We start from the raw sequence: 18,911 nt of genomic DNA, 5'->3' as shown, positions 1-18,911 counted from the left end.
AAAATAATCTTTAAATATGAATTAAAATACCGATTTAGAATTGATGATGATGTTTAGATATGTATTTATATCTAAAAATCGAATTGGTGACATGACTTTATGAATTGCTCGTATACATATACTTAATCTTTTAATAAACAGCAACACCGCGCCCCAAAAATATACGGTGAAGTCGTATGTTTGGAATGGTGGACACACATGGTATATGAGTGAGTGAGTTTGGTTTTACGCCGCTTTTAGCAATATCACGGCGGGAGTCAACAGAAATGGGCTTCAAAAACTAAACCTGGGTGTTTGACATGACAAGCAAAATTCTTAACCACTAGGCTATCACACTGCCCTGAAAATGTAAGAATTTGTTTCAAATGGCTGAACATATGTTTGCTGCACAACTTATTACGTACCAGACTTAAACGGTCGACCGTCTTTGCGATAAGGATGACCCCACTTGACTTAAAACTCACAATACCAAGATACGAGGAATTACACAAACATCTGCGTGCTGAATTTCGCCGGAACAAAACTTAACTATTCGCGTTCTTGTTGGGTATTCTGACTTCGTGGTGCTGATTTCCAGAGGTAGGCCCACACTTTATATAATCTGGGGGTAGGGGAGTGAGTTTAATTTTACGTCGCACTCAGCAATATTCCAGCTATATGGCGGCGGTGTGTAAATAATCGAGTCTGGACCAGACAATCCAGTGATCAACAGCATGAGATACGATAACATGTGTCAACCAAGTCAGCGAGCTTGACCACCCCATCCCGTTAGTTGCCTCTTACGACAAGCATGGGTTACTGAATATCAATCAATTCTAACCTGGATCTTCACGGGTTGGGGGTATAGATATAAAGGCAAGACACGTCTTTAAGATATCATGATGCGACGTATAAATAACAAAACAAAAATCCGTTCTTTATATATTATTTATTGTTACTCGCTAACATTTAAAATATACACAGATGGAGAGTAGTCTAGTGGTTTGCGTTTGCTCATAACGATGTTTGCCCGGGTTCGATTCAATTCAATTTTAATAAGCTGTTCAACATGTAACTCAAAAAGGCCTTGGCACTTGCTTTCTCTGACGTCCAGCAACCGCATGGTCTACTTATAACAGGATTTTCTTTTCATTTTATCTTTAATACAACGCGTAGTTCGAAATCGGTGCGTTGGACTTCCAAATAATGGGTCTTTACAAGCCAAACATGGACTTTCTAGCCTGTACTCCGTGTGTTATCTCCCTTTAGTAATAGGAGGGAGACCAGGGGGCGTTGTAAACTGTGTCACAGGTAACTTTGACAGGCCACTCAGGTGTATATGTCAGTGCGCCGTAGATACATATGGTCTGTCATGGTCTGTTAACTGTGTTAAAGTGCGTACACATCTTTCAAACACTTTGCCAACCCAGGCTTGGTATATGATATATGTTAGTTGGGAAATCGTGCAGCGGTGAACATTCTAGCACACCTGAAGAGGGGGTTACCTGTGTGACGGAAAAAGTGGTTTTCTTTCTATCGTCTGTGGATGTTTACATTACATGTGAAGTCGTAGTGGTCAGGCCTACCCCTCAATTATTGCGGCGTTCTCGGAGGCTCGCGCCGTGGTTTATATCTTTACGACACATCTAGTGCTTGGATATTAGCGTGTTTATCTGGGATGGAAACTTGTTAACCTCGCCTAAACGTGACACGTTCTCATTGCAGTATTTCTGCTCCGGTAAGTTCTATCAGAACTGTTTAACTGCCGTCTGCTCCTCGCTTGCTAGTACGTTTTTTACAACATTGGTTCCATATGTTTCTTTGACTTTTGTTACTTTTTCTTATGAACCTTTTGTTGTTCTTTTTAGGAATTTGATTCATGATTCGTGCTTGAATTTCTGTGTTTACTAAGATGGATTTAAAATGAGAGTATTATCACGAAGTGGAGCAGATGGCATGAAATCTTTGGGAAAGAGCTCCTTCCGATCCCCCAACTCTAAACCTAACCCTAAACCTAGCCCTAACTTAAATTTTGGACTTTTAATCATTTTGTGAGTTCTCTAGTAATTGTTGTGTTAAGTTTTGTTTATAATTCTAGAATATTTATACATATTATTTGGGATGGGGGAATGGGAGGAACTCCTACCAATCTTTGTAATGCAGTTGGAATTCTCTTGGTATGTTGGAAAGTTAAAAAGTCAGAAGATGTTTATTGTATGTCACATTGAAGTTGCATGCATTATACAATCCTATACGCCTTGAATACAGAGATGATTTTAACAGAGTATCAGGCTTAGACATTGCATTGTAAATGTATTGTGATAGTTTTAAGTTGAAACAGTTGTCAATTAGTAGACAGGAATTGTTTAAATGCTACAGTAGGTGACATGGAGAGGTAACATTCAGGAATATATTGTGTACGTAAATCTGTATAAGATGGACAGAGAAATAAAAAAATAATTTCATTTTCAATAGATAATTTACACAGTGTGCAAATTATTTTATCTGGCAAGGGACATATGTCTTCCTTCATTAATCATTAAGTTTGACAGGCCTAATCTAAATCGTATTAATGAATTTTGTAACTTTTTGGATGTTAACTGTGATAGGTACTGTTTGGGATGGAGTAACTTTTTAACATTCTATAGGAATAATTCTGGTGGAAAGTCTGTAAGGCAGTGTTTCTGTCAAGGAAGAAGACATAATTTTTATCAGTTAATTTAGACTACTAACACTCAAATATTAAATTGAAAATACATGTATTTAGTTCATCAGAGGATTTCATAGGTTTATAACTCAACATATGATATACATGTAGTTTCAACATCTTTCACATACTTTCAGTTATGTGATCTGTAGAATCTAACCTATTGATATAGTTCAACATACTTAAAATTCTTATATAGTGTCAAAGATTGTGACTGTTTCTGGTACGATATTAGTGTTAGGAATTGGTTAAAATCTCATAATTAATTATTGGTTCATTGCAACCGATCAAATCATTGAAAAGAATTGGTTAGCGTCATTTATCAAATTTCCTTGACATGATTGTTAATGTACAAGAAGAAAGAAAAAACACGTAGATCTAGTTCTTGGGATTTTTTTTACAAATTGCACAAAACGCTTTTGCAAATTTCACATCTTTAAAGGATGACTAGTAGTTTATGAACATACATTTCCTGGAGTCTTTAAGATAAATTCAATCATGACTTGGAACAAGCTTGTAGTGCTTATGAAATGTAAATTTAGCAAATGTTTAATGACACAGACAACACCAACCTTGTGAAAAATATTGTTAATGCAAACAAGTGTTCCAAAATTGTTTGTGTTCAATTATGAGAAATTGCTTGGTTATTTAGTCTTGGGTGATTTCATTTAGTTGGACTACCTCAAGTTGATATAATAATAAGAGTTGTAGGTAAGATGTGTTTGGCTCATCACCATGGGAGTGTTGTTACTTCAAATCAGATACTAAAACAGTTATTCGATTGAGTGATATCCAAAAGACTATTACTGACAAACCTGAAAAGACTGTCATAAAATAAATGGATCAAATTTGAATAAAAATATGAATAGAAATTTGAAATCTGAACTATATGACCCACTTAGAAATTTGTTAATATGTCAAGGACTCATGTTAGCCATAATTATAAAATTATACTGATATGATTTTGTGAATATGCACTGTTTCATGAACTTCGATGTGATAAAAGTAGCCTTGGGAGACTTTCACTGAGTTCAACATGGTCATGGCAGGTGACAGGGTTCTATTATACCCTGAGGATGGTATTGGAGATTATTGTTAAACACAAATAGACCTTATTTCTCATGTTTGACAAATGCAGATCTATATGATGTTACTATCAGACAAAATACCAATACCATAGGGTTGAAGATGGGCTGGATCCTAAACACAGTGAGCTGGACCATCTATACCCACTGAGATTTGACACTGTTGATGCTGTGCTGAGTTGGTTGCTATCATGAAACATAAACTTCAATTCTGGAACATCTGTTTATTATTTCCAGCTGCTTCAGAAAGGTATCACTAGACATTGATTAAACAGGCTTTCAATAAAGACATTGTTTTGTGCTTCATATATGAACACAAGAGAGTTCAATCACGTGTGTGTGTGTACGTGTATGTGTACCAATTTCTGTGACATGGATCTGATATCCTAAACAAATATGACCCAACCTGTTTAAATGAGCTGCTTCTGAGCAATGTTTCAAGGGTGTCTTAAAAATTATGTTAACAAAGGTTTAGGAGTATGCAGTACTGGTGTACAAAGCTAGGTCTTTGTTGGTTGGCACACTATGTCCTGTTTCACTGTGATCTCTCAATTAGTGCGAACAGTCAATGTACCAAGCTGAACCCATGTGATTGTCACGATGGCGTGATGCAGCTTTTTTAAAGTAGGGTGTAACTTGTGCTCGGGCCATTCCTTACTGTAATCTTCTTATTTCAACAAAAACAATTGATCAAGGTAGTTTGTAACATTGTCGTTGCATGTTTAACTTTAATTTACCCAACCACCAATTAAATTACAGCTTATATGAACTGAAACAGAGTTTTATCTGGACCTGACCAGGAGCCAGTATTCAGCCATATGTCAGTAAAAATTCCATCAATTGGTTTTAGATATTTTCACAATCCATGTTAACATGTATCCCGGTGTCAGGGGTTTTCGACGATGTAATACAAAAACGTATTCTGTAATATCATTTAAAGTTTGTATTTTACTAACCTTGAGTGATAAAGGATATATTCATCTATTTCACACAAAAATATCAAGTGTTCCCTACAAAAATAGCGTTGATGAAATCGTATCGGCGAAACTGTTGCCGCTCGTAACATCCGGGTATTTTGTATGGGTTTTCGACGATGAGCCATACGTTTTGCTCTGCACTGCGAGGGAGTGTTATGATCACGTGGCTTCCTATTTATTTATTGCCTGTCACCAGCAGACGACTGATCTAACTGAATTTTCACTTGCTATTTTTTGTTATAAAGGGAACTGATTTCGCATTGTAAGTGGTATTAATGATCTCGGGTAAATAATATTGATGTTTGTTTGCTTTTTATAAAACTTTACTTCCCGATTTCCATTGTCAATAAAACTTTTCACGACAGCGACTTGGCACCCGCCCTACCAGTGAAACTCTTTGTGCACGCCGATCGCACATGTACTCCCCCGATATAGCGCGTGCAATGCAATCGTCGAAATCACCAGAACGTCGAATTCAGCTCGTGTTGGGATACCATTGTTTACAGGACCATTAAAGAAGAAGAAATTTTAATTCTTTTTTAACATTATGGCAATTTTAGAAAGATTTTTGTGCTTGTTTTGACATTATGACAATCTTAGGAAAATAGCAAGCATAAACTCCTATTTTCTTAATAACATTCTTTTTTCCCTAATTTCCTTAATTCCTGCCCTTTACTTGCATTTAGCTTTGAATCCTAGGTAATTACTAGTCAAGTGTGCCTCTTGATCCAGGTATGGTCATGCACAACAAATGTATACTACTGAAAAGAAGTTAAGAAAATCCAGTTCCAACACATCACTACAGTTAATCTGTCAGATATGACAAGATCTCTTGACTGATGTGATTTACATATTTTACATGATTTGAATATTTGGTTGAACTTTGTTTATCATGTGTTACTTCAAGAAGAAAAGTCATGAAACAAGCTTATTCTTTTCTTAAAGTACATCATGACAATCAAGGGCTGGCTGAGTTTTTGATGTTAAAGTAGGCAGGTATGAACATGTAAGAGTGAGTGACTGAATATAGTTTTATACTGCTTTTAGCAATATTCCTGCAATATCATGGCAGGGGACATCTGAAATGAGCTTCAGAAACGAAACCTGGGTCTTTGACATGACAAGCAAAATTCTTAACCACTGTCCTGAAAATGTAAGAATTCATTTCCATTGGCCTTACATATGTTTGCTACACAAGTAATTAATTTTATTCAGTTAGATGCTAAAACTGTTTTAAACTTCCTCTTTGAAAAATTGAACATATATTATTCTCTGCCAAATTGTTTGATATGTCCACTGAAAAGTGTGGATGGCTGATAAAGATTTAAAAGAGTGCACAACTGGTCATGGCTCACAAGCGCATGCTGTTGAAACACCACATGTTCCAGTGCTGCACAGATGTGACTGCTTAGGGAAGGACAAATTGTTGGTGTTACTATGCCTGTTATCTCGACTCAGACAGCATACACATAGAGTTAGAGAGAGAAATTATTTTCTTTAGCATATAATATGGCTGGGATATTCTTGGGCATGTAATGCAGCAGGGAAATTTTTTGGGCATGTAGATCGACAGGGATAGTTTTGGGCATGTAGAGCGACAGATAGTTTTGGGCATGTAGAGCGGCAGGTATATTCTTGGGCATGTAGTTTGGCAGGGAGATTCTTAGGCATGTAGAGCGACAGGGAGATTCTTGGGCATGTAGAGCAGCAGGAATATTCTTGGGCATGTAGTAAGGCAGGGATATTCTTGGGCATGTTGGGTAGCAGGGATTGTTTTGAAAAATAATGTATTCATGAAGTGATTTGAAAGTAATATATCTCCCTTCTATTTTGTGCTCATATTTTTACGGAGGCATAAATTAACTTTTTGAAAGAATGTCCTGAAAAGTTGTGAGGAAGCTCCCTCATTGCTCACTCTCAAATTTGTTGGGTACTCTTCTCTCAGAGAATAACATAAATTATAGATGGACCAGTGGCTGGACATTATTGATCAACAAGATTTCCTGTTTCCAGAATCTTCCCTTCCCTTTTTTATCACATTAAACATGGTTACTGGCACAGCAGTTAAAGGAGTTTTCTAACTCTACTTGACATTGTGTATGAAATATTCTAAAGACATTTCTGATGTCTTTGTAGACGTGATATATAGGTTGCTTCTCAATGGCTGTGATATATGATAGTTCTACATGTTGCTTTGCTACATATTGCCTTTTAATGTTCACAAAAATTACTTGCACAAGAATTTTCTTTAAAAAATACATAATGTAGTGAACCTTTCATACAGCTGTAGAACAATGCATTACTTTGGTTACCATGGTTACAGTAATAATTGCAATTTACTTGTATTGCAAAAGTAGATCTGTTGGGTTTTGATGTATTTCAAAATGTCCATAAATACTAGGGCTGCAACGAATACACTATGTGGCGAATACGATACATATCATGAATATTGGGTAACGAATACGAATATTTTATTCACGAATACAATATTGTAGTTAAGTGATTGATGTACAATATGGAACGCCCATGTTGACAGTTCGAATTGTCACAGCAGTAACCAGTGATCTCATGACACTCAAATTTTGTATGTATTAGTTATAATCAACAGAACCATGTGCAGTCTTGGCAAACTAACATGACTTGCACTACTGCAATGCTAGTACATATTCCATTCTTGCATATCTCACTTTGGACAAGGACATAAGGGTTCAAGTAAAACATGCTATCTTAAAACAATCGTAAATATTCGTTAATATTCGGTTCTGGTGACCACAAATAATGAATTGAATTCATGAAGGGCTACGGTTCGATTCACCAAATATGCGAGTGAATCGTTACAGCCTTAATAAATATCAACAAAAACTTTGGCCTTATTAGATTCTTGAGAGGCATTTAGAAGTTAGTGAATATATAAGACGAGTATATGGATGGCAACTTCTTCTTTATTGTATAACACGACGTTTCTGGGCCACCTCTTGCCCCTTCCTCAGGTGATGTAGAAGCAGGGCAAGAAGTAGCCCAGAAACGTCGTGTTATACAATAAAAAAGAAGATGCCATCCATATACTCGTCTTATATATTTGACCTTATTGTTTGTTTTAAGTGAAGGAATGTTGTGTGATCTCTTATGGATGTGGCCATTTGTAAATTCTGGTCACTTCAACTTCAGTCACCACAAATTCCAGCTTGAGACACAAAAACTAACAGTGGTTGACCATGTTTGATTACTCACCTACCCGTGCTGTTTGTTTAAGAAGAGCAGCTTGACTTAATGGACTGATCTTGATCACAAAACGCTACATCAAAGTGTTGAGATAAATGCCCAGGAAGTCTGATCACAAGTCTAGGTACAACTACATACAAAATCTAATGCTAACATAATTGCATGTAATAATTTAAATGTTAAATGCTTTTGCAGACTGGAAAATCTCTTTTTAAGTCCTTCTGAAAAATGATATAAGAGCTTATGTAAACTGAATGCGCTCGAAAACAAACGTGCCATGCTGGCTGCTATGTCACATGATGTGATGTGTAAAGTGTAAAGTAGCAACAGACGGCTTAAATTTCACGTTTACTCAGCATCCCCTCATGGGTCCTAACAATGCCAAGTTTTGTGACATTTATCAAGTTGGCGCTTAAGGTAGATGGATTCTGTTTTCAGAATACACTGTGACCAGGGTAATAAGAAAGTGTTTGTATGGGTCAACGTTGGAGAAACATTTTTGATGTATCTGCTATTCTCATCTTGAAGGTCTTTTTTGTCATACTGCATGATTTGGATATTAGCAACAAAATTGCATTGTAACATTTTTTGAAAACTGATTATTAATGAATATGATCATTACTCTTTCTTCGGGGAATAACCTTTCCAGTTAGACCAAATCATAATGATTTTCTGCTTTTAGTTTTACACTTATACAGAGAGTTTTGTAGAAGAGTTTTGTGTGAAAACTATTAATCAACTTACTGGGGGTGCATTTTTATACAATTACAATAGACAATTTCTGGTTAGGTTTATTTTATGTATAGAGAGTGATGTAATGAGTTTGGGATTGAATGACTGTTTACATTGAAGAATATTAGTTCATTGTGATACAGCACTAAACTAAGTGTATAAAACATACCCTGTCCCACTGTCCTTGATGGCCTATTTTTGTGAAGGACGGTCTATTAAATAAGTAAGGCCATCCTTTGTTCGGGGGGAAATATTGGGAAAAAAATAAACTTAACTTGGTTTGAACTTCGTCTTATCTATTATTTTTTCATTGTTTTAGTTTTTGGGACTGGCTGTGTTTGTTCAGGACTGGTCACTTTTTTGAGAATCGCCTCTCACACGTTGTGTTATAGAAAGTAATATCAGCCTGCATTTTGTTTCACAATTTATAGTAGTAATCATGCAATAATGTATTGTGATCCTCAGCATAGTATATTACATAGATTCTTTCGTCTTGTTCATCATAGGTTATCAACATGGATGAAAAAAATTAACCCCCTCATTTTTACCTCTTTGAATTTTGTTGGATGTTGTTTTGTCCCAACGACTAAAGTAAGACACATTATATACAGGGTACTGGTTACAAATGGTTTCACTTTTTTAATCACAGGTGACAGTTTTATGCAGATTTTATGCAGGTTTTACTTGTCAATTGTTCTTTTTTTAAAACTTTTTCAAGATATGTTTGATTTTTAAAAATGCAGTGTACTGGTATTTTCCAAACATGCTGTGGTATGTACTCACTGTTTCATATTGTAGTATTTTGGTAATAATAATCTAAAGTAATGACAAATGAGTTTGCTAGAACCTGAAAAATATTTAAGTGTTATACAGGAAATTAAATATTGTAATATTCTTATAAAAATCTGAGCAGGCTTATTATGATTAAATATAAATGAAGGAAGATGGTTAAATAATGATGTATCACTACGCACATGTCCTGTGTGTAAATTCGGTATAGCGGATGAATTCCATTTTCTTTTAGCATGCAAACATTATTCTGAAGAAAGATTACATTATTTTCAACATGTTTATGACCGAATTTCAAATATATTTATATTCAAAAGCTGCAAAAACTACCGCTTCAAATGAATCATTATTAAATTTAAGCAAGTACATATATACTGCTTATAAAAAGAGACAGACTTTGTTAAACTCTTAATTGTTTTATATCATGTTCCAATATATTTTGATTGTATATATGTTATAAGTATATGGGCTGTTGGCCTTCATGCATAATAAAGACCTTTGACTTTGAAGCTTAATTCTAATTTTAGAATGAGTACATGCAAACAGCAAGGACCACCTACAAGCTGTTGCAGGGTTTCTGTCCCACCTTGTCCAGTCTTTGGCAGGACACTGGGTGTTACGGCTATGTTCATGTGGTTAAAACCAACCAGAATAAATGCTTGATATTTTGAGTGGGTTGTTTTATCAACACAGTTAGGGAAACAAATATTTCCTGCATTGTTATCATTGGCTGAGTACTACTGTTCTCCAGATTATCAGAGACCATAATACCAGGATCTGGTCTCTGAGATATTTTATCATGAAATCAATGTATTTCCCTCAATCTCATAAATATATGCCCTAATTCCTGTTTCCTCAAGAGACCAATCTAAAGACATTCCATTATAGGTTGTTTCAGAATGACTGATTACAAACTCCATCACCATACATATACAAGGATTTATTCCCACTTTAGGCAGTCCCACTTTTGGCAGTCAATTTTCACACCTGGTTAACGAGCTAGAACAATTGTCCCGGTTTTGGCAGTTTATGACTCACACCTCAGTGCACAAGAGACTGCCAAAAAAGGGAGGGAAATCACCAATACAAGTGCCAACCTCAAACTCAAAATGGGTCAAGAAATTAATTTTAACAACCATGACTTTGAAAGTTTGAAATACTATTTCATGAAACACGATAAGGTGGACAAACTATGTTGTTGGGAATATAAATAATAAAGTTCATCTTTCTCACAAATTTCGTTTCTCTAATTAGATTTTCTTGAAACTTTAATGAAGTGAATGTCAAATAATGTATGCATAAGCGATGTTTTTTAAGCATTGAGCTTCCGAGGTAGCATATCATCAGAAGAAGAAGCAGTGTAGTGTGTTCATGAAGCATCACCAAAACAGTAGGCATGATCGGCTGTAGAAACAATAAGTATATCGCTATGTTACCATGGTTACATTAATTATTGTGATCTCCATCCATGTGATATGTGTCATTGTTTGTGGCATGTGCAGTGAGACTGACTTGACAGAAACTCAAGTATTTCCTGATAAAACTTATTAAATGTAAGGGAAAAGAAGGTCTTTTTGTTTCTTATTTTTGGATTTTTTACAAGAGTTGAAGTGCTATAAAAATTAAATTTAAAATATTCATTTCTTGAATTCCTTTCATGATATTGTCATATTTTGTTGTGTTTTAATTTTTTAAAGATAATACGTTTAAAAGGTTTAATCATCATGAATTTAGTAATTTAAATAACTTATTTTTAGTGATAGTGACAGTAAATGAGTTGTTAATAAACCTTTTACTTGCTTCTTGTTGGCGGAATCAAGAAAAAACACTGCTCCTCATGTTATATTTTTTTTCCGTGTTTAATTTTTTTCACAAATCTAGTTTTGAAAAATGGATTGGGGTAAACTGAAATGTTGGTGTCTTTTGGATGGATATTATGGTGATTGTTCATTCTGTTTCTGAGCTATGTATGACTCAGCCATAGATACCTGACATACCTGATTTATTTCATGTTAAAAAATGTTTTTGTCGTGAACTTTCAGAGATTACATGCCAAATATTACGTGCAATATGATTGATGGAAAAATAGGGAGTGACTGGTTGAATGTTTTCAGTAACACGCATGTCAGATTCAGATTTAACAAAGCAATATATCCTTTGTAATGAAAATTTGAATCAGTAGTATGTTACAAGTTAACCCCATAGTTTAAATATCAGCATACCTAAGATAATCTCAATATGCATAATTACATGAGGAGACAGGATTTTGGAAACAGGACTTGACATGGTTACAATATCCTGATTTTCTGTATTACTTGATAAGAGCACAAACAATAATCATACTAATCAGTTTCTATATGTTATAACTAGGTGATATATACTCTAAAGGCCCACATGCCACTGTGTGTTATTCCATTCTTGCCCGTAGCTGAAGGGATTGTGGTGGCATATGGTCCTGTGCACAGAGCTCAGGTCACGAATCAGTTGAAGTTAAGCAACATCGAGCTCGGACAGTCCTTGGATGGGTGTGGTCTCACCTTAGGCAAGTGATTTTGTTCCAAATTGCCTCTGTTCACCCAGCAGAAAATGGGTACCCAGTTGGATAAAGTCATGTGACTGTAATCTTCTAGGGCCTAACAGGCAGCTTGGGTTATCAGGGGTAATAAGAATCAGATTCTGATTAAGCGCCGCGAGCAATCACTTGGTGTTTGGAGACTGTGCGCTATGGAAGGTGACTTATTATATTATTATTAAATCCAGCTGGGGTACCATGGATACATCAGATGCAGTCACCATCGTCTGTAAATTGTAATCTTAAAGGTGGTCTTTGGTTGCTGGTGCTTGCTCTTTGTATCATGTCTAACTATCTAATCTTTCGCTTGTTGTTATGCTGTCCTTGGTTTTTGTATCGTGTCTAACTATCTAATCTTTCGCTGGTTGTTATGCTGTCCTTGGTTTTTGTATCATGTCTAACTATCTAATCTTTCGCTGGTTGTTATCCTGTCCTTGGTTTTTGTATCATGTCTAACTATCTAATCTTTCGCTGGTTGTTATGCTGTCCTTGGTTATTGTATCATATCTAACTATCTATATTTGCGCTGGTTGTTATGCTGTCCTTGGTTTTTGTATCATGTCTAACTATCTAATCTTTCGCTGGTTGTTATGCTGTCCTTGGTTTTTGTATCATGTCTAACTATCTAATCTTTCGCTGGTTGTTATCCTGTCCTTGGTTTTTGTATCATGTCTAACTATCTAATCTTTCGCTGGTTGTTATGCTGTCCTTGGTTATTGTATCATATCTAACTATCTATATTTGCGCTGGTTGTTATGCTGTCCTTGGTTTTTGTATCATGTCTAACTATCTAATCTTTTGCTGGTTGTTATGCTGTCCTTGGTTTTTGTATCATGTCTAACTATCTAATCTTTTGCTGGTTGTTATGCTGTCCTTGGTTTTTGTATCATGTCTAACTATCTAATCTTTCGCTGGTTGTTATGCTGTCCTTGGTTTTTGTATCATGTCTAACTATCTAATCTTTCGCTGGTTGTTATGCTGTCCTTGGTTTTTGTATCATGTCTAACTATCTAATCTATCGCTGGTTGTTATGCTGTCCTTGGTTTTTGTATCATGTCTAACTATCTAATCTTTTGCTGGTTGTTATGCTGTCCTTGGTTGTTGTATCATATCTAACTATCTAATCTTTTGCTGGTTGTTATGCTGTCCTTGGTTTTTGTATCATGTCTAACTATCTAATCTTTCGCTGGTTGTTATGCTGTCCTTGGTTTTTGTATCATGTCTAACTATCTAATCTATCGCTGGTTGTTATGCTGTCCTTGGTTTTTGTATCATGTCTAACTATCTAATCTTTTGCTGGTTGTTATGCTGTCCTTGGTTTTTGTATCATGTCTAACTATCTAATCTATCGCTGGTTGTTATGCTGTCCTTGGTTTTTAAGATGGGATATATTAATTCACAGATTGTTCAGTCACAGTGGGGTGGTGGGGTAGCCTATTGGTTAAAGCATTCGCCCGTCACGCCGAAGACCCAGGTTCGATTCCCCACATGGGTACAATGTGTGAAACCCATTTCTGGTGTCCCCCGCCGTGATATAGCTGGAATATGGTTAAAAGCGGGGTAAAACTGAACTCACTCACTCCAGTCACAGTGTTGCTTGAACATTCTGACAAAACTTTAAGACTGAACTCGTTCACTCATCCTGTTGACTTTTAATTTTATACTTTCAAAACTGATGGTATTCTATCACATGGTCATCAGAATTCACCCACTATCTTCTTAACTCCTGGTTACATATAGGTGAACATTTCAACCTAGAACTAGTCTTCAAACTATCCACCTTTCCAAAGATCCAAATGATGATGTTCACATTATGTACAGTTAGCTGCAGGTGCTTCTCTTGAACCCATTTGACAGGGTCTGTCACAAGCTGTAACCATCCTCAAGTAAACTCTCAATAACTGTTTACCAAGTAGGCTTTGCATATGATAATGAGTTATGCATGATATGCATAAATGCTCTGATTTAAAAAGTTTAAAAAGATGTCCCTCAAACTGAAAATGCTCCAAGTTAAAAAAGCATCAGCCGAAATTTCTCGGCACTCAAATGCCCTTAACAGCCATTATGGATTCAACGTCGATTCACGTAGAGCGCACAGCGTCCAATGTTTTCTTTCAGGCGTTATCATTTTTCGATCTTACATTTTTGTGTGTTGTTGAAAACAAAAGATATCACTGAGGTTTCTTAGTTTCTAAGAAAAAAACACTATTTTCCTAGGTATGAACCGACCAGATCATGGTAGTTGCTATAAACAATAAAATCCACATGCATTGTAATTATATGAGGCTATCGCAATCCTTGGGCGATATCTAAGTTCATTTTTAAGAATTATTAATGAAGATGTGTAAATCTTGATAAAAATGGTTATTCATATTTATCAAGGTCATACATGGTTTCATCAGATTAAATTTTAACATCATATGGGCTGGGTCAAACTCATGATTTGTCTACCCCAACAATTAAAAGTGTTAATGAATGGAAATGTCTGTTGTGTCGTGATTCCGAACTTGTCTACATCTTAACCCCCCAGATACATAGAACCTGACATTAAGTAACTGTGTATGTATACAACTATCAGAAGATCTTCTGTTGAATTATGCCTACAAAGTAATGTTTAAATGCAACCCACTGCACCCATCGGCAGATGCTCAGGATGGTAACTTTGGTAACTAAAGGTGACAACCACTTGTGGAAAGCAATGAGGTACATGTCGATCACCTGACTTGTGTGTAGCTTTTAGGTAATGTAACCTGGCCCTGAGGTTCTATAAAAAGCATAATACGCTTGGTCCTCCACACAACCGGGATACAGGGCAGTGGTGGAAACTTTCGGCTATCCCACAACTGAAATACAGTATTGTAGAAAATCTCTGTGACACCAGGATCCCTTACTTTTAACATACTGTATCATCTGCCCTTACTATTCCGAGAATGTGTAGATGGTAATCTTTATGGATGGTAGTACCTAGTCAAGGTAATTGATGAGGATGTTAGTCACAATGGCCGAGTGTCACAATGACAGAGATGACAGGGCTCAATGTCCCCAGGCAGGCCTCCACTCGGCCACAGTCCGCTACTTCGGACCGACAACTTCCCTCTTCAGTAGATCGACAAAATGGTAATATGAATCATCATCATAAATATTTATGTTTCAAGAATATTTTTGTTAAAAAACCCACAAAACCTGTTTATGTTTATATACTTATCAGAGACCATGGTACATGGTAATGAATATACAACTTGATCATTGTCTGTAGTCAGTAGCCCTTAAAAGTCTCCATGCCGTGTCAGCTGATAGGTAATTTTCTACCGAGTGCTGGGGAACCCAGTGGTCCCACATTGCATTGAAGAAATGGGTGGATTCCACTAACACCCAGTACCCATATCATATACAGTCTTCATGTCTGCCAGGATCATCATTCAGGAACAGTGTTGCATCTTGGCAGTGTAATTGCGTAATATACTCGGTTTCAGCTTACTAAAACGCTATTTTTATTTAAAAGTGGATGCATTACATGTCACGCAAATTAATATTGTGTACGCACTTTTGTAATAATGAAGTGTAATCTTTATTATATTTATCACCATAAAATTATGGTTAAATTAAGTATCGAAGGTTCGAAATGAAAGTCAAACAAATTTCGGAAAAACATGTGGCTTAAAAGAGATATCATCTTGACATCTGCCAAGAAGTAATAGTCCTGATTGGCTGTCAGATATCACAACTCAGTTGATACCCACATTTGAAAAGTTGATGAGATGCATAACCCACATAGAATAATTCCTTGAAGCAGCACTGGTGGCATCATTCTTGACTCGTTCTCTTATCATCATAAATATTTTGCTTCTAGAATATTTTGTTAAAAAGACTGTTTATATTATCAGTCTTATCAGAGACCATAAATAGATATGGTATATGGCCTCTGTTCTTATTGTAAATTTGATTTCAGAACCTTTCTGTGGATGGTAATAAATAAATTAATCATTATCAGTAGACGGTAGCCCTTAAACGTCGCCATACCGTGTCAGCTGATTAGTAACTTTCTGTTGAGTATTGGGGAACCTTGTGGTGTCACAGTGAAGATATGGGTGGATTCCACTAACAGTAACACCCGATACCTACGTCATGTACATGCTTTGTGTCAGTCAGGATTATCATCAGGAACAGTGGTGTCAATCTTGACTCGTTCTCTTATTGCATAATCCCTTGAACTGTTTCTGACATAGGTGAAGTGATATTGGTCGAGTCACCATTCTAATAGTTTGACCATTGTGAAGTCAGTTGTTATGCATAGTAGTGTTAGCAGTGGTAACAGATGTTATGTTTACCATGTTTCAAGGTTAGATCTCTTTGAATTCATAATGCTTAGAACATGTCTATAAATATGTCTAAAGTATCCTAAAAATTATAAAGAGAAGCAGGTATCTAAAAATGCAAGTAGTAAAACCATTTTTAAATCACATCTCCTAATACGCCGTGACAACAATTAACAATATCAACATGCACATCTACCATGTCTACCTATTATACCTGTATCCAAATGTCATCCTGACTTGAGGTCATGAGTGACAGCTCAACTAACATGACTGTGTCGGCCTTTCAATGAATGTGTAAGAATGATGAATGCTTATCATGGTAGAGCGAAGGATTTGTCCCTGTCACCTACCGTATATAATGTAATTTAAAGTCTTGATACAAGTCAAGGTTAACAACCAAATGTAAGCTGATACTTGATCTTTCTATAATCGAGGCATGATGATGGCTACATGCAATTTCTGTTGGTTTTTGTTGTCAGGGTCGAAATGATACTTCAAGGTCATGATACAATACATGTATGTATCAGATACATGTACAAAGGTCATGATATCACACATTTCACACCATGTATATACCGTATGTTACCATATAACCATCACACTCTTCGGCTATAAATACTTTGACAGCAGGTTCCAAAGGAAAAGGGGGCAGTGGGTATAGATGTTCCGATCATCGAAAATAATTGAACATCGATCGAAAGAAGGATTAAAAATGATTATCGATTGTAAAATCGGAATTTTGTTGTTTTTGTATAACACCCTTGAATGAAGTAAACTAACCATCAAATTTGACGAATATTCACGTACAAACATGCGCTCAACAGCATAAAGCTATGCACATTGTAAAATTTTAACCACTTTTATTGTTTAATTACAATTCCAGTGTCTTTCTTGCATGTGTGCCATTTCGATTGTGATCGATAATCGTTCACCATAATCCTCCGATAATCGATAGTGGATCTGGTTTCCGATTCCCAACTCTAGCAGTGGGGTAGCCTTGTGGTACTATGTGTGAGCCCATTTCTGGTGTCCACCGCCATGATATTGCTGGAATAGAAGTGTAAACTAAGTTCGGTATAGGCACATGTTCATAGTGGCTTTTTTTAGTAACAAACTTGAAATGTTATGCGCAATTCAATTCGCGATATTTGTCTGAACACAAAATACAGGAGGTTTGGCGGGTCAGTAAATGAGTAGTAAGTAAGTTTGTAAGTATATCATCTTGAATGGGTATGGTGTATAATTTCCAAAATATTGCCACCCATATAGCGACTGTACTGCTGAGTACTGCATGAAACTAAACTCACTCACTCACTCACAGACTAAAAAATATCAGTCAGTATCAGTTAAAATAGGGAAATGAGTGGGGCATGGTAACAAGTGCCATTTATTTATAAGGTCTTTCGATATGACTTGGCCTTCCACTCTCCCCACAGACTCTCTATGCTCTCAACCATGGAGGTGGTCACACTGATTGGACAGATAAGATACTTGCCATGTGATGGGATCTTTCATAGCTCCCAACACCTGATTTATTGACGACAAGTCCTGCTTACATTACAAATCCTAGTCACTGGCAGGCATCCACAGGCAGCAAGAAGAGTTGCTCAAGCGGTAATGGATGAAATAGTGTATGGATCTGAAAAGTCTGTTGAGTCATGAGTGACACTTTTTTAACCTGTTTTTGAAACTCATATAGAAAAGATCAATCCCCTTATTACTTGAGTACATCAGAGACCGTATATCGGTATATGGTACCTGACTCGAAACTGACTCTCTCTCTCTCTCTCTCTCTCTCTCTCTCTCTCTCTCTCTCTCTCTCTCTCTCTCTCTCTCTCTCTTTGGTTAGCGTCATTTATCAATTTTTCCTGGTTATGTTTATTAATGCACAAAACAATAAAGAAAAAACGTAGTTATTTCTGGGGGTTTTCAAATTGCACAAAATGTATTTGCAGATTTAACATCTTTAAAGATGTCTAATGATATATTCTTTCTTGACATGTTGATACATGAAATTCGAAACACTAAATAAGCCAATACCTTGTCTTCATAAAGCAATGGCAATTCCGACTATCCTGACTTAAACAATGACAAAACAACCTTGTTTACCTGAGTGTCCATAATTTATCATATGTTAGTCTGTGACTGGTGTCATCATCAGCCATCTCTGTGGATGTTGACATGGCTATTTATGATGCTGCCACAGGAGACTGACATCACATGCTTGCTCTGTACACACAGGCAAAGGCTGCTGACATCTCACTCCTGGGGAAACATAATGTTATTACCACACGATCTAGATATGTTGTGTCACTGTGGTAGGCTCAGTCTATACAACATTATCCTTCCCTTACAGAGACCGACGTGTACTGTTCTTTGTTCCCATATAAACCAAATAGGTTATTAAATTTGTCAAATAATGTTATCAACTTGAACCTTTTGAAAGTGTGAGTCAGCTTTTAAATTATCAGATATTACAGCATTTCAATTTTATGACTGAATTGATGTATCATTGTGCAGATGTTGACATAC

At 36.2% G+C, this 18,911-nt stretch overlaps 1 protein-coding gene across 1 annotated transcript in view; it reads left to right on the top strand.

The window, feature by feature from the left end:
- The first annotated feature begins 1,286 nt into the window (after positions 1 to 1,286).
- The window catches only part of LOC124291712 (Ig-like and fibronectin type-III domain-containing protein 2), an 86,066-nt gene continuing 68,441 nt past the window's right edge, over positions 1,287 to 18,911 (top strand). The window contains exon 1 of the mRNA XM_046728779.1: positions 1,287 to 1,717. The gene's annotated coding sequence lies outside the window, so the exon portion shown is untranslated. The remainder of the gene's footprint in view (positions 1,718 to 18,911) is intronic.

This window comes from Haliotis rubra, unplaced genomic scaffold (assembly GCF_003918875.1).
Source record: "Haliotis rubra isolate DU_JTF1 unplaced genomic scaffold, ASM391887v1 Scf5, whole genome shotgun sequence".
NCBI lineage: Eukaryota > Metazoa > Mollusca > Gastropoda > Lepetellida > Haliotidae > Haliotis > Haliotis rubra.
Note: the sequence above shows the minus strand (reverse complement) of the source record. Positions and strands in the feature narration are given on the sequence as shown.